Source organism: Odontomachus brunneus, unplaced genomic scaffold (genome assembly GCF_010583005.1).
Source record: "Odontomachus brunneus isolate Ranch 3 - 2012 unplaced genomic scaffold, Obru_v1 Obru_scaffold_113, whole genome shotgun sequence".
Lineage (NCBI taxonomy): Eukaryota > Metazoa > Arthropoda > Insecta > Hymenoptera > Formicidae > Odontomachus > Odontomachus brunneus.
In genome coordinates, this window is record NW_022639563.1 from 847,519 (window position 1) to 864,888 (window position 17,370).

Consider the following 17,370-nt stretch of genomic DNA (forward strand, 5'->3'; position numbering starts at 1 on the left):
GGACATTTCGAATTTGCACTGTCGTTTTGTACAGGCCGAACTTCGGAGCTAAACTGAAAACCGGTTCTGCTCGATGCCAGCGCCAACGGACCCAACGGTTTCGACTAAACGTAACAATAGAAATAAAAGCCATCTACCAGGGGTGCGTTCCAAAACCTACAGTAAAACTATAATTACATCTCTATACGTTTTGGATCGCAGCCCTGAAAGGTAAAATCCCCGCTCCGGGTGAGTATACCTGCTGCGTGCTATTAGAGCCTCGACGCTGCTCAAGAGATTTGTTGCGCTCGGAGGCCATAACTTCCGAACGGCTGCGAATTTCGATTTAAAACGTTGGGAACATATTCTTACAATGTTAAATAAACATTTTATGCAAAAAAAAAAAATTCGATTTTTTGAAAGTTCTAATTGGATTTCCCCCCTTAAGCGTCCGAGTGCGAAATGTGTCCCGCCGTGAACTCTGTAAATGCTGTAACTCGTAAGCTTACAGTCGAAAATAGTCGTGACTATTTGTTCGCGGGCATGACCTCCTCGAAGGGAGAAACAACTAGCTCTAAGACACGAGGTCGCTCTCCAAAAATGTTATGAGTTACGCTTTTCAGCCAGGATACAAACGTCTACAGCTCCTTGCAAATTTGCTCAACGAGATTGCATCGTTGATTCGGACATGCGGTGTTACAACTCCTATTCCTCTTAACTGGAGTTGCACTTTTTGTAACGGATTGAGATGAAACAAACATATGTTTAGCTTTGAAGGCAAAAGGGACAAAGTTTCAGTGAGTAAGATAAGTTTAGTCAAAAAGAGGCCGAGTCGAAATTTTAGCCCTATCTGCGACATAAATCTTCTAACGTGTATATATTCTGAATCATCAGTGTACGTTCAGTACATATGGAAACTGACGTCCTACTTAACGTCTCTATAAATGGTAGAAAACACAAAATATCAATCTTGTATGTACACTGAGAGAAAAAATATCCAAGTGATAAATATCTGTGGTATTACAGCGGCACATATTTGCTTATACATATAAAAATAAAATATTTCTTAAATAAAAAAATGTACATTTTCTTGAAAATTTAATTTAAATATTAAATTTTAAGAAAATTTAATATTTTTCGTGAAGGCAATTATTTATTCTATTTAAATAAAAGAATTTAGATTTACGTAAAAATATGCTGTTAGTACTTCAACAAATAAATATTTATCAGTTTTTAGATCTTTTCTCTCAGTGTCTAAAGAGGACCTCTCGGCAAAGTTGGTAAGTTAAATGGAGTTAAAAGAGCTTGATATAAGGAGCATGAAAGTAGATATTAAATGGAATATTGAGGTCGAAAGGATCGAAATTTCGACTCGGAAACAGGCCTAACGTAAACTTATGATACTTTATATATATTATTCAGTTTCGTAGTAACTCCATTCGATATGCAGAACGCGCGTCGATGCGCCCGCATCTCATTGCGTAGCCAACACGTCACACCAGATGTCACGGACACCGATCTCGCGGTTCCACCCTAACCGGGTAATTGTCAGTAAGCCGATTAGGCTATAGCTTCTTGATAACCGCTTAATAAAATACGCGCAATCTCGAGGAAGGGCTCTTTCGAGATTAAGGTCTAAATTATAACATAGGTCGGAGAGAGGATGGGATAGAGGGTTAGCGGGGTGAGAGCCATCAAAAGTAGAAAAAGGGCCTGCGGGCACGGCCTTCGCGAAAGGAGGAGCGAGACTGCATCGGGTTCCGTGCCAGGAGAACGACCGAAACAGTGGCGTCGAATCGCGCGCGCGGGGCGAAGAGGGTCGTTGGTGGCGTTTGCGCCGGCGGTCGTCGACGAAAGGGTGCGCAGGGGTGAGGGTGAGGGTGAGACGAAAGGATCTAGAGTGGGGGTGGAAGTATAGGTGGCGGTGCACGGTAGTGGGTGGACAGGGAAAGGCGTGGAATTGGCGGAGGCAGTCAGTGGCTCGCCGCGCGCCACAACGACGGCCGGACATCAGCGTCGACTTTTTCTACTTGCACCGTGCCCGCCCGGCCCGGGGGCTTTTCCACTTGTTCCATCCGGCGATCTCATTGCCGCGCGCGCGGAAGGACCGCCGCTTCCCGGCAGCGCGAGGACGACGATCGCGCTCTATCACGATCCTCCGGGTCGATCGTCCATTCTCCTAATCTGTCAGTTCGGAGTGTCTCTCTGTCTTCTGTATCTCCTCTCATTCCCTTGGTTTACTTCGTGCGTACCGTCCGTGCTGGCGCGACTCACATCGCGCTCATGCCGGGAACAAGGATTTTCGAGCGGCGACCAAACGAGAGCGACAGTCCGGCCAGACCACGAGCTTCGATACGCTGATATCTGGTGTCATGTATGCTCCGTTGAGCACAGAATCCCCAGCAAGAGCCTCTCGGCCTTGATGAAGCGTCTCGTTCGATCGCCGCTTCGTCGCTGCGATCTCTATACGTCGAGTGTGTTGGAGAGGACTCCTGGTGCGTCTCGTGATCAGTGAGGAAGCTTTGTCGTCGTATGTGAATTCTGTGCTGGTGCGTGTCGACGTGCGGGGTCACGGACGGCGCGGATACTTTCTTGCGTAGTCTTGCGTTGCTCGAGGGCGAAATTCGCCCGGTTTGTGACGAAGTCAACGTCGTCGTAGAGCTCGTCGACGTGGATGTTGTGACGGCGAATAGATCGCGTGCGCGTTACGACCATTCGTCCGAATCACTCTACGTTTCTCGACCCTGTGACGGGCAAGTGCACGCAAAAAAATCTCTCACCTGGCTCGACGTCGCGAGTGATTTGCACGCGCAGCGGCGGCTTCTTTCGCGAGTTCCTCGTCGCGGCCGCTTTCGACGCAGATCCGCGCCTCCTCTCGAGCGATCTCTCGAACGACGGAACTCGAACCGATCGAGTCGGTGAGCGAATTGAGGAGACGTAGTGGTGACGGTACGAGGATAAAGGAGTACTCTTCACAGGGATTTCACGAGGTTGACGCCCGATGTCAGGATAAGAAGCGGAAAAGCGTATTTTCACTCTGACAATTGGTGCACATGGTGCGCGAGTAAAACGAGAGGATCGAAAGAAGGTAACGTAGACGAGCGTAACGCGTCAGAGGAGAATTTTTCCTTCGTCTTGACGGTATCCCGTGGAGCTACCGAAGCTGCTGGCAACTGCTCCGAAATGAGAAACGAGCTAATCTCGTATTAATCGTTTCTCATATTAATCATGCGAAAATTCCGCGATTTGCGATAACAATCGTGAAGAAACCGCGACGGTTCTTTCCAGTCGATTTTACAAGATACAATCTAATGGATAACGGCATATCTCATTATCGCGTTAAAAGGAGAAGAGAGAGTCTTCCACGAAGTATTGTGAAATGATATTATAAATAAAGTAAAAGAGTACCAATGTCCGAACACATCTAATCCCGGACATTCTTATTGTTTTGCTTTTTAAACATGGATATTGAGACTGTCAACATAAAAGAAATATGTATGTATTGAATATACACATATATTCCACGTTAAGAATGTCTAGAATCAGATACCCTTCTGGGAATTGGTATTTTTACCTTTTACCACTTTTCTCTTAATACACGACGACAGTTGAATGAAAGAACGTAAGAACAATGAGAAACCGTGGCGGATGAGACGGAAGTAGTAATGGCGCGAAATTAAAACGACGTCCTTTTAATTCCATTCGGTAATACCGCTACCTAGGGCGATGATTAATTCATTCCTGATCGCGGTGCGAGTGAAAACCTGAAGTTCAATTTGTACGAACGATCGTGCATTATGCATGAATTTGATAGTTTAATATTGATGTAATGACTCCGCGGGCTCCCTCAAGTGCGCTAAATCAAAGAAGCGCAATTACGGGGAGATTAATGGTACGGTGTTCGTCATGAGCTGAGCTCCATGCGCGGCATCGCGCTGCAATCTCAATTTCGATTGTCGTGCAAGTCGCCCACATCGCAAACTCGTAGTTCGTCCCAGCCTTTTGGCGCAGCCTTTTGGCCCGCGATGTACTCAATCGTCTTATCTCAGTCGTCTAATAATCGGACTAGAGAGCTCGGAGCTCTCGCAGATAACGCGCTCGCGGTAATTACACCGAGTCCGCTGCGATGAGTGCGGAGACGGTCGCGGCCGCATTTTCGCGACCTCACGAATTATTATCCTCGCGTTTCCGCTGCTCGCACCCCGCCGCCGGCATTATTTACGGCGCGCCGCGTATCGAGGAGAAGAAAGCGTTACTTCCGGGCGTAAAACTGTTGCACTGCCGAGCGGCCAGGTCGCCGTAATGGAACCGCGGCTGCGCGCCGCCGTATCGCCGCGTCGAGGCGAGGCGAGCGGCCCGCGTCGAAAGTTAAGCGTGTTTCCCGGGACAATGTAACGAGAAAACAGACGGGGCGCGTAAGAAACCGTCTCCCTTTGTTTTCGCGGCTGGTGGCCGCGGATGTCGCGCCATTGTTCCGGCGTGGAAAGAAAAGGAGGCCGCAGACGACGACATTCGTGGTATTTTCATGGGGCAACATCGAGAACGCGCGCTCGTTGGAATATTTATTTCCTCAGTAGGAATGTAAGTTTTCTCCTTGCGACGACGACAGGGGAGTTATAAAGTTTGCGCTATGATTACGAGATAAACTGAATAGAAGTGTCTCTTTTTCTCTCCTTCTGTCTGCCTCCTCTCCTTCTCTCTCTTTCTCTCTCTTTTTCTCCGCGCCTTCGTTCAGTTAACGTCGCGGGGGGTAATTTCCATCTTTCGCTATTGCAGAATTTATTAGCTTATTAGTACATGCGTATCGCGACGATTTTATTACGCGAATTAAGACGTGTCATTCACGGCTTTATTGCGTGCTTTATTTTATATGGGAAATATTTCCGAATACATCAAACCTGAGAGATGTGCTACGGCGCAGCCGAATAGCGTCATAACGGACGAGTGTCCTCCGTAACGAGTGAACGATCTAACCAAGGACAAAAGGGGTTTTGCGAAATGTCCTGCGAAACTAAAATAGCGCAGCGATCAGCGTCCGACAATCTCCGCCTTTTCTCAGTCGCAATAAAGCAGGCCGCTCGGGAAAGTCGGTGGCATTTATGAAAAACGCCTTCGTCGGTATTTTCGGAGCCAAATAGGGCAAAAACGAAAAGCGCAAGGGGCCAAGGAGGAGGAGGAAAAAAAGTGGAGGACGATTTCTCTTACTTGCCGTCATTTCCTCGCCGGACATTATCCGGGAGTCGCGTCACGCGTGCGATCGAACGAACAAAACGATTCGATGGACACGATTGGCCGGTGTAACGACTTTTATGGCCAACTCTCGGAAGAACGATCAGCCAAATAAATTGCCGGAGCACGAGATAAAAAAACGTCTGGCGCGCCGCGGCAGAGGCGGAAACGAAAAAAAAAATATATATATACAGAACGAGGGAGAGGGACACACCGGCGAGGGCGACAGCGGCAGGTGGATGGCGAGGGATGAAGAGACGCGCGCGGAGAGACATCGCAGTCGGGGCGAGTTTGGTAAAGTTGACGGGCGATATTACGGCGGGCGTGAAAAACGAGCGGGACATAAAAAAATATCACCCTCGGTCCCTTTTGTCCGCCCTCACGATCGAGGTCGGCGGGTCAACCACTTGATAAAAGCGAGAAAAAAGAATATTCGCCCGCCGTCGCCGAGACGGAGCACTCTCCCTTATGTTCGTCGTTCTAATTACGGGGTTGACGGATCGCCGCGATAATGGCGAACGACCGAAGGTTACGAGAAAATGCGCGATATCGAGGAAGCATAATGACGCGGCCAGCGTGCCGAGAGATTCGCAGTGAGTGGCAGTTCGCGGCGAAAAATACTTTCTCCGTCGCATCGTCAACGCCAAACCGTTCCTTCTTCTTTGCTTTTTTCGCAACCCCCGTCTGTCGCACGAAACACCACTTATCTCGTCGTGTATCGACAATATCGTATCAGGCGTCGTACATAGAAAAAAGAAAGATCTTAGACATAGCTAATCATAGTTTGCTGAGAATGTATTCTCGCTGCTGTTGTAAGACTGAGAAAGAAGATATCCGACAAATCAAAGATATTTATTTGGTAAGGATATCAACAGCACATTTACTTAAATTTAAATTCTTCTGTTCGAATCAAATAAACAATTGCTTCCACGAAAAGTGCGACGGTGTCTTGAGGAAATACATGTCCTCTCATTTGACGGAAAATTTTTCTCAATGTAAAAACATGTTTATCAATACAAGTAGATATGTTGTTTGCCCATCGAAGAAATACTTCTTATTTCGCAGATACTTTTTCTCTCGAGTGTAAGTAAAACTCTTGCCACTGCTATATCGATTTCGCGACTAAATATATGTTTATTAACAACTACACTTTTAGATATCCGCAACGAGACGTCGCAGCTAATTTTTCCTTCCGTGTATTATTCCTCCGCGTATCGAACATATTTATGCAAATTATAACTAATTGTTCGGCACGAATACTTGCTTCGTTAGATGACTCGTACGTTCGCATTTAATCGAATATTGCTTTTATGACATTTGTCGCGTTAATTCCGCGTTTTGCAAATTATTCACTTCGGTTTGCGCACTCCCCCCTCCCTATTCCCTAGACAAATACATATTATTTTATAGCTGCCCGGAAGCTGTGTGCGGGGAAGCAAGTGGTAAATATGCAACCAATCAATGTTTCATCGGCATTCCGGAAAATAAATTTTGATGAAATGCAGCCGCCAATGTTTATCGCACTTTTAGGTGACACCGCGGTGTCGTAAAGAGAGATTCTGACAGTTTTCAGTAATTATCCTCGTGACACAATCCCAACATTCACCTGACAAAATCGACACAGCCGAATCGTTAGTGCATTTCTTCGACCTGACGTAACTATTGCGACATGTCTTGTTTGACGATAATCCGCTAATTAGGATGGCGACGATCGCTATCGTCCCACTGGCGAGCTTGGTGTACGGCGATTAAGATGGCAACGCGAATATTCATTTAATTCCATCTAATCATCGGGCCGGATTAAAGGTATTAGCGCAAAACGTCGCGTCGGTCTAACAAGCCGGACGATCAGACTTCCTCCGCGTCCTATTACGACGACGTCCTTTGGTCTGCGTCTCGTTACCGGTGTTTCGATATCTCGCGGTCGGCTAATACAAGTACATACATACGCACGTACGTACGATACCTGCGGCTACAGGCTGGAACTAATTCCGTTCGTCGGTTCGCCACAAGCGCGCAATCCGGAGGAGCCGATATTCGACGGATATGCAAATCGTTGATCGGCCGATTCTCGTTGGAAAATCGACAAACAACGTTTGCCCGGCGCGCTTTGTGCCTTGGAATATTCTCGTCGACGCTATTTGCGCACGAGCACAGAGCAAACCTTTCGCCGGCGCAAGAGCATCGTTAAGTGGTTCAAATGCGGCCGGCCGTGAAACGCGATGAATTACAAAAAGGACCAGAGCCCCCAACCCCCTCTACACGTCTCACAATTCGCGGCGCATCCCTCTCGTTACTCCCTGCCTCTCTTTCTCTCCGCGGCGCGGTCTCTCCCTTGGCATTCCGCGCTCTCCGTGAGCAGAAAATACATATGTAAATTGAACCAAGTTATATATACGTATATGTCATGATCGTGGAACGCGTATACCACCAAAAGGCCGGCAGAGATAAGAGTGACGTTTATGCTGGAAATGTCCCAATATGTCGTGGAATTTGGAGTCTTTTCGGAAAATGTTTCATCTTACTGTTCGTTTTAAAATGACGCACACGAAGTGCGTATAATACGTATAACATATAATACGATAATCGACAATGCACAAGCGGGAGGTCTGATGAGGTCAGGAAAGAGCGGAGAGATTGAACCGCGGCTGAATGAAACCCGTATTCGCGACGACGAGTTTATTCAACAAACAACCAATCAGAATGCCTCCCTCCTGCGAGCTGGTTTAAAAAGTTAATCCGTCAAAAGCAATTCCGTCTCTCTGTTCCCGTCACGCGGCACAGCGTGCTCCCGCCGGTCCGTAAACTTCCAATCGATTCAGCGCCGTGCGCGCGCGCGCTAGAGAAAGTTAAATATTTATCAACGTGCCGAACGTAAAACGCGTTATTTAAATGCGGCGCTCTCTCTAAACGGATTGACTACGCAACGGCGGACGCGTGTTTTAGCGCGTGCGTGTACGCCTGTAGCGCCGATGGAAACGTCCCGCGTTTGTGAAACGTTCGTGTCGCGTTCGAATTCACCGTAAATCAAGCTACAAGATCGACGTGAGCAACAGTGAGCATAGTAAAAAAAAAGAGAAAGATGAGCATAAGAGAAATTTGAGAGCGCACGTCGATCATGCCAATTGCGAGTTGCACAGACGCCTATTAATAATTGTTATGTCAGATACTTAGATTTGTATTCAGGGTCACATTCAAGCTTTTTCTCAGTTGAATCACGATCACAGACAAGTATTAATAGTCGTTACTTGAAACTTGCCACACGTGAGATATCCAAATTTGAATTTAGCTAGATGCGAGTTTTTCAATCGATTCGTGCGATTATAAAAATATAATTTCGCATGTATCGTACAATACAAATGAAAAGATCAAATATGAGTTTAAATCTGAGTATCTCATTTGAGAAGTTTCAAGTAACGACTGTTAATAAAAGTCACAGGTTTGTAAAGATAAATCGCACATTCTTACGACTGCAGCTAAGATTTGCCAGTAAAGATATGCTGAGCAAGGTGCTTTCTTTGTCGCACAGTAGCGGAGGGATCGATGTAGGGAAAATGAGAGAAAGAGAGAGAGAGAGAGAGAGAGAGAGAGAGAGAGAGAGAGAGAGAGAGAGAGGGGAAGAAACCTAGAGGAAGAAAAAGGTCATATGATTATCCTTTCTTTCTCACCCTCTCTTCCAGCTAGACAATTAGTCAAGGAAAGCATCTTACTTTCTAATGCTGACTAATTACTAATGCTGACTCTAGGTCTCCAATGGAAATGCGCAGTCTATCTCTATAAGTCTATGATTATAAGATATATGACGTTCTTCTCATATTTGTAACCGCGATTCGACTGAGGAACTTTCATGCAACACTGAATTCAAATCTAAGTATCTCAATTGAGTTTCCTCGGTAATAACTGTTAATATGAACTATAAAGACGCGAATTGATCTCGTCAGAGCGAGAGAGAAGAGAGAGTGTGTCATTCAAACGTTCCTCAGACGCGGAATATCTGTCCTAAGCCAGCCGGATGGCAAATCAGGGCGTAGGATCGCTCATAATCGACTATGTCGTCGGAGATGCTTGCGTATCCAAACGAGAGCGAAGCACGGCAGGAGCGAGAGGATGAATTTGTAAAGTTAATCTGACCATTTATAGTAGCGTATCCGCTAGTGTTCACGTGCACACCAATGTCACGAGTCTACTTTGCTGTGACAATCGCGCTTACTTGATATCGTTGACTCCGTGAGGAATCCGATACGCCGGGAATCATTTCAATCGAATTCGAGCTATACTTCTACGACGCGGAGCGATCCCTCTCTCGTTGTAAATTTCTGCCGAATAATGTATGCGCCGTGCCAACGGAATATTCAACGTTACCCGACGAGAGAGATCGGAACTTTCGTCATATCCTACCGAGCTACGGGAGGTGGGCCGGAAAAAATCCTAGAGAACGTAGAGGAGATGAGAGACGACGGCGAGACGGGGGATGAAGGAGGGATGCGGAGAGGAGAGGACCAGGGGAATAACGAGAAGCGAGGAAACGGGGAATGGAGATGAAAGGGCCGAATGAAAAAGAGTGTCTCGTGCACTCCAGAGACAACCAGGGAAGAAAGATGTCTCCGGCATGCTGCGGAGTCGGGACTTCTAAATTCCGTGCGCTTCTGCGGAATTGCAGCGACCGCGAGGGTGCAGCGAGAGCTCGTGCGCGAGCGCGAACTCACGCGCCCGCTCGTCATTTTTACTTTCGCAAGGAACTCGGTTTAATTAAATGTTTGCCTTTCGCGGGACGCCGCCGCAAGAGTTACCGTATGGGACGGTGCTCTCGTTACGCCGACGAATATGGAACGGACACGCTTCCCTCCGCGGTGATATCTAAGAGTCAAATGTACGGTGCCGGCAAAGACGCGCGTGCACAAGTCGAATATCGCTTCCGCGAAGCGAGGGAAACTTCCGGATAATGCGCGGTGCGCAACTGCAATCGTCGCTTGCAAAATGGCGAAGCGCTCGGAAGGGACGATGTGGGCGACGCGGTGTCGTGTCAATACCTCAGAGCAGGGCGACAGCCACCATCATTCCTGTGCCCCGAAGATAAAAGGACGCGAGCGCGTACATGTCACTTTGCCTTTCCGTCACAAAGCGCGACACCGGGTACTAGATATCCGTGTGTCTCTGTGTAGGCTACTCGTTGAAAGCCCTTCGATGGCTTTCTCGATGGCTTTCTCGATAGGTCGGCGAAAGGGCATCGCGGACCTTGGTGTCGCGCGCCGGTGATCGCGTTTCCGACGTTTCGTGTGACTCTGCGCTCCTTTCAGATGGACGCGGACGTCGGCGTTCCTTCCGCTCAGCCGACAGAGAGAGCCGCGTTTCATCCCATCGAGGCCCATCAGAAACCTCGGTGATGTCACCGGAAATATATGGTAACTGCATTCGACGTGCGGAGAGGGAGAAAGAGGGAGAAAGAGAGAGAAAGAGAGAGATAAAGAGAAAAAGAGAGCAACGCCGGATCGGGACACTTTGGAAACAAGAATTCGCCGGCGGATTTGTTTGCGGATTTAATTTGTGATTTAGATCGCGGAGGTGATATTTATGGCCCCCGACGTCGATATTCTTGGGACAGCCGTTTGTATTTGCATGTCGAGATGAATAAATACGAACCGGGCTGGCTGTCTCGCGCGAAAGCGCGCGCCGCATCTCATCGTAGAGATAAACCCCGGCCACACTCCTCGCGAATCCTGCGGCGTGAGGATAAATATGAATGAACGCGCGCAGAGCGACCGGAGAATCAAATTTATAAGGTGCAAGGAGTTGCGCAATCTCGCCACTTTCGATGGGAGACAAACGAAGAAAAGGAGCGGATAAGGAAGAAAAATCTACGTGGGGGCGCGTGCAGGATACCGAGAGAGCATACAGCTCTATTTGTCTAATTTATTCGCACGTATTTCGAATTTACCCGACTCCGATCCCCAAATTTATCCGCACGGGACTGCAGCTACTTTTTGTACCAATGTTCTAAACTATTCTCGCGCGCATTCCCTTGCGCGTTTGGCCCACTGCGAATATAACAAGTTTATCCGAATGTAAATTTGACCGTGCATAATCCGATTTGGTGGGAATCGCGCATTGAAGTTGCGCATCGCGCACATCGAATACGATATACGTGACAACGTAACCCAAGTTCGTAATCGCGCGACGACTTGCGCTACCCTTTGCGCGCTCTCTCGTGTTTCCTCCTCTTTTTTTTCACGAGAAACTTCTCCCCTCTTTAATGTCCGAGAGCTTCCATCCAGAGTTTTTGAAAGTTCATTTCTGCGCACATCTTGTTTCACGTCGGGGCTACCGGGATTGCGCGACCGAGGTGGCGGGCGGCCCGCAAAGCCAAGTGGAAGTTTAATAACATTTCTATAAAACAGGCTGGGCCCCACGGAAAGTTCGTAGGAATATTTACCCCACGTTGTAGCTTAATTTATGCCCCGGAGCGTCGGCCGTGCCTTCAGGCGTTTTGTCACGTCGCTTATTAAAAACTTTAATCGCTTTGATCGAGCCCGAAGAGTAATTAAGGCACGTGCCAACGCACAAGTATTCTTTAATACTTTAATCACGGTTAACAGCCGAATGTAACAGCTCGCCGAGGCCCCGACATTCATTATGAGGTCCTGTCGTCTGTCGCGCGTGGTGTTTCATTTCGATAGCGCCGATTTGCAGCCACCCTGAAAGTCAACGGACGAACGGAAGAATGAACGAACGGGAGGACAAACGCTCGGATTCAATTGCTATCCGGCGACGATCGCGGACGTTTTTTTTCTCTTTCCTTTTTCACGGCTAACCGCAGGACCCGACGAGAGTTTTATCGTCGCGCACGCGTTGTTCCGGGCCGAAACGTGTACCGTGTCGGAAACACGACGGCTTTATTGGACGAAATCCATATCGAGCGTTGGTGTCGCGATGCAGCCGAAACGACGTCCGCTGGAGCTCGCCGTGGGGCGCAGGCAGGCAGGCAGGCAGGCAGGCAGGCAGGGGTCCAGCATGCCTGCCTGATGGCCAAGCAACGCCGGTGTTTCCGGTGTTTCCGCGGCGGATATCAGCCGCGGGCGACGATCGCGCAGTGTCGAATCGTGTTCGACAACGGTCGGCTGATCCGGCTCTAATCTCTGCCAGGATAGCGTGTTACCGCGAGGCTGCAAGTTCGCGAATTGTTTCGCGTTATCGCCTGTAAGTTACAGAGGCGAGCGTCACGTGGCGCGGGCACAAGGGGATCATCGCGTTTTTACTGCGCGGCACAATTCACACAGCGAACATTCGCCGGAACCGATGCTCTCGACTGCGACGATGTATTTTTTATTATCTGTCGTGCGAAACAAAGAGAGAAAGTATCACGTAACGCACGATGAGCGTTTGCAGAACAGTTTCGCTGCAAACGCGCGGCACTCGGACAATGTCCAGTCGACGATATCGTCGTATTTATAAAAACGAATGTAATTTAATAATATCGCGGTTATAATATCGGCCAGGCTATATTGATCCCCCGGTTATCGTCTCTGTCTCTTTCTTTCTTTCTTGGAGGCGGTTACGGAGCTTTGCGGTGCTTCGTACGCGGATCGCGACGACAAAACCGGGCCGCTTACGACGACGCGAGAATATCGTTTCTGCGTGAAACCGCTTTTATCATTTTTTTTACTATCATAGCTACGCGAGCTGGCTGTGTAGCCGGGGTGCTTTATGATGTCGTTAAAAGCGCCACCCCTATCTGCTGCGAGCGCGCACCAGTGCCCTGGAAATATCGCGGGCCGCTCGCGCGCGGGCAAGCGTGCGAGCCTCGAATTTACGCGCCGGAGACAACGACGCGCAACGTTCGATGATCCTTCCCGTTCGTCCGGATAGCATGTTTTTTGCGTATCTGTTCTATCGCGACACTTTATCTTGATTGGATACCGCGCGTTGGCGGTGTAAATCTTAATGAAAAAAAGAGAGGGAAAGAGGAGGAAGAAAAAAAGAGTTATACGCGTTGACATGGCTCTGTCTCTCGCGCGCGCGCGTCGCTCGCTTGTGTCCATAGCTATAAATTTATTTGGAAAAATATCGCAGCGCGTATCGCGGATTTACAAGAAACGGGTATTAAGGTGTGGGAGCACGGTCCGTGAATGGATGGAAGTTCGAGCGTTTGTTTCAGGAATCTCTCCGGGTTGTTCACTTAATACGCGCTATTGTACTTAACGCTACGGCGCGAGGGACACACTGCGCTTGTGAGAGTATATCGACATAAATCGGTGAGTAAATTAATTAGGCGCCTGTGTACGTAATACCGGCCGTAAGTTGACCTTTAGTAAAGGCTACGGACACGAAGAGGGTTGCACCTACGGCTCTCTAGATTGGACAGCTACGACGGCGGCGGCGCCTCATTGTAATTCGAACCCCATGTTGAAAGTTACCCCTCGTGTCGAATATCCAATGAGTCTTTAAGCATCTTAACCCCTTCAAAGACCAAGAGCTTCTTGGCAATGACAAACGCTGTCTCGCTACATATTCATACGCGCTTTCGCGATAAATAATTCATTCGCGTTAATTTTTTTTTTTGAAGGCCGGAGATTCAGGGGAAAGAAAGGGCGGCAATTTCAGCGAGACGCGCCACCGAAAGTTCCTGCTAACGTTTCGTGCATAATTTAATTCAACCTACTCGTAATCGGATCTATTATTCAAGATATCCGTGGAAGTTTTCATCTCTTAAGTTTTGGAACAAAGAGAGAGGGGGAAAAAGTTGAAGAATTTCTAGCACAATTAACAGATGCAGATTCTTGATGAAAGTATATCGAATGGTGCAAAACTTTGCAGTAGAGAATCGTGTCAAAGCTGAAATTAAAATTAAATATCCCTCTGATGATACTTTTCGAAAAGAGAAAGAGAGATGTTGCACATGCGTGTGTCTTATTCTCTCGCATAAAACATCCAACTGATACGACACTCGCAGCAAAATGCATAAAATTAATTCTGCGCATTCGTGACTGTGGAGTTGTCAGCAGACGCGAGCGCGCGTTTCCTTTTTTTGAAATTGGTAGCGCGGCCGTGGATCTGCACGAGGAAATCGCATGGCTCTTGGGAAAAGGTCGGGAAAAAGAAAAAAAAAACGAGTGAGGATGAGTGGCGGAAGGGGAACAACGCGCTGCATGTCCGCCGTCAATCACGACGCTTTGTTGATCCATGGACTCTCAAAAGCTCGGCGAAATCGCGCGAGGATCGATTGTTGGCTTCGCCGCGCAATTCTATCCATCACCGCGCGCGCGTCTGTCCGGCCTGCGTCGTTAATTGCCGCTGTAAATATTCTAATTGGTAACCTCGAGTTATCGGCGGGGAGAAACTCTGTCGGTCGGTCCTGCCGCGATCCTCAAATCGGACATTCGTCCTTGCCGCAATAATGTCAGCCAACAATAGATCAATATCCGACTCGTGCGAAAACAAACGTTGCCTTTATACCCCGGCGCCTCTGCGCATCGAATGCATCTCCTCCGCGAGAATCACGATATTGTTTTATCGCGCCGCGGGCTACTAGTAATCCCGTTGACACGCTTCACAATCAAACGATATCGACTTCACGCTGCAACGCGTCGCGCGAGAATAACTGGGCAAAATTAACGAGTTAATTTTACCCCGTGGAATCTCGACAGTTCTATGTCCCTTGTATTTGTAAACCACTATTTGTTAACTGTCATCTCTATATATTTAATCAACGTGTGTGTGCCCGAGAGGTTTTTACCCCCAAAATGTGTGAATCAAATCCACACTTTACACTCTGAGAGGAAAAGTATCTGGAAAATAAAAAGATATTTATTCGGTGAGTAATAATAACACATGTTTATTTGAATTTCAGTTCTTTAATTTAAATAGAATAAATAATCGCTATTATGAAAAGCAGCGGTTTCAGGAAAATGTATGAATTTTCTCATTTAAAAGAAAAATTTTTCTACCGTGAAAATATGTATATCAGTATAAGAGAGCGAGAGAGTAAGAGAGAGAGAGAAAGAAAGAGAAAATATGTCATTTGTATCCATCAAATAAATATTGTTTAAGTACTTTTCTTCTCAGTGGTGTATTCTCTAGTCTACTCTCTTATTGGCAAAACTTGCGATTCTTTCCCCGTTAAAATGTGTCCCTCTGATTTCCGTGACGGCTCCAGGATGAGTTACATACCCAGCCGTTGTCACTTATCGTATCATAACCACTTTTTGTTTCGACCTTTTCGCGCGCAACATCCCTCTATGACTCAATCTTGCGCGCGTGGCACGCATACGACGAATGTCAAGTAGTGTCCCAGGCAGAAAATCTTCCTCCCGACTGGGAGGAGAAGAACTCGGAGCGCGCTTCGCCGTCGTCATGGACGACGTATGCCGTCTGGCGCGTCTCGAAGAGGGTCGTTCAAGACACTAAGATAGGCGAGGCGCTACGAGCCACCCCGAGCGAAGAAATATTGCCGTGAGTCCCGGGAAGCCAATTTCGTCTCGCGCGCGTTCCCGTCCTCCGAAAAGGATCACGTTTAGACCCCGGCTACCGGAGAAGTCGAAACGTAAATCATATTAGCCAGCACCCCCGCGCATTCGCCGGCGCCTTCCCGTTCTCGCCGCGACGGGAGGAAACGGAGAGGAACGATAATGGCGGTGTAATGTACTTTGAAGTTTGCAGGCTAAAGTGACCGCGGTTATCTTCCCGGCGCGACCCTATTATATTTTGCCATTACCTATCGCCCCCGCCGCGGTCCGCCGCCGTTCCCGCGCGAAAGTCGCGCTAACCGCGTTAATGTCGACGACCAAATTCGCAGGAGGGTCAAAGTTCGCCGTTCGGCCGCAGCGACGTTAAGCGTAACGAGGTATGAGGCGACTCTCGCGGTTGAAATTATGCGGACGCAAGAATTCGCGGAGGGAGAAGAGACGGGGAGGAACCGATGTTTTCGAGAGTTCTCAAGTCGCGCCTGCGTCCTACTTTATTTTCCCGAGCGGAACCCCCTGCTGCGTTTCCGGTCGCTTGAATGAGATTTTCTTGATTAATGCGGAACAGCGAGCCTCTCCCCCTCTCTCCGGGTCGGGATTTAGATTCGGTTATTATTACGGGTCGCGACCACGCGCGCCGCGCCGTCTCGTTACAGAAACTTTCATATTCCGCACCGAGACAACGTTCTTAGCGTAATGAAATCCACGACTGTTCCGCTACCGCTACCGCTCCGCCGTCGTATCCTGTCACTCTTAATGCTCCTTTTGTCGCAGGCCACCTGCATAACCGTGGTCATATCTCTCTCGTTGTTCCCCCGAGTCTACCGCAGTACTTATCTCTACCTCGCCAGTAGTAGCAGACGCGTATGGTCAGACGCCGCGCCGGCGCTCGGAATCCCGCACCCGGAAAGTTTCTCCGACCAGAATGGATATTGCGAGAAACGTGGAAAAATTCGACGAAGAAATATCGTCGCCGCGAAGTTTGTCGTGCGTTCCGCCGTCGTCGAACGACGTTACTCGCGGCCTTATTCGTTTCTCCATTCGCGACTTTGCCCGCAAGTAAATACATAAATGTATATCGGCCGGGCTGAACTTCGCGAATCATCGTCTGCGTGACGAAAACAAGCCGTCGCTACCTCCAAGATGGAAACGCTACGCTGAAGTGCACATAAACGCGAAATTGAGTGCGAGATCACCGTGCGAAATGTCGAGCCTGTACCTTTTCAGCTCCATAAATTCTAATTCTGCGTCGTCATTTTGACTCGACTCGATGCGATCTGTATTACGAAAAAGGAAAGTATAATCGTTGCGACTCTATTAATTACAGTAATTATTAACCATTTCCTTCTTCTTCCCCCCCCCCTCTCTCTCTCCCTTCTATTTCTTTCCCTCCCTGTCTCTCTGGTAACGATCCGATGTTACAGTGAATACCACTAGCGTCATTATCGTCCGCCCTTATCGCTCCGTCATCCGATACTCGCGGCTAGAGTCAAAGTTCGATGTCTCGGGTAGGGTAGAAGAGAACGCCTAAGAGAGGGAATTAATTAATTCGCGCATTTCTGTTCCCTGTAGAGTCGATAGGGTCCTCGGCTTTATTTCATGCTGCATAGGGTACAATGTCAGAAATTTATTGTGGTAGTTAGTCGCGGCGTAGAGAGAGAGAGAGAGAGAGAGAGAGAGAGAGAGAGAGAGAGAGAGAGAGAGA

The 17,370-nt window shown here is 48.2% G+C and overlaps 1 protein-coding gene across 2 annotated transcripts in view; it reads left to right on the forward strand.

The window, feature by feature from the left end:
• LOC116849356 overlaps nucleotides 1-17,370 on the forward strand; it is a 473,095-nt gene that overhangs the window by 124,699 nt on the left and 331,026 nt on the right. Inside the window, exon 1 of one of the 2 annotated variants that reach the window (XM_032826431.1) lies at nucleotides 348-3,067. The exons of the other annotated variant lie outside the window; for it this stretch is intronic. The gene's annotated coding sequence lies outside the window, so the exon portion shown is untranslated. Of the gene's footprint in view, nucleotides 1-347; nucleotides 3,068-17,370 lie in introns of those variants that run through there. 2 annotated transcript variants of the gene reach the window in all.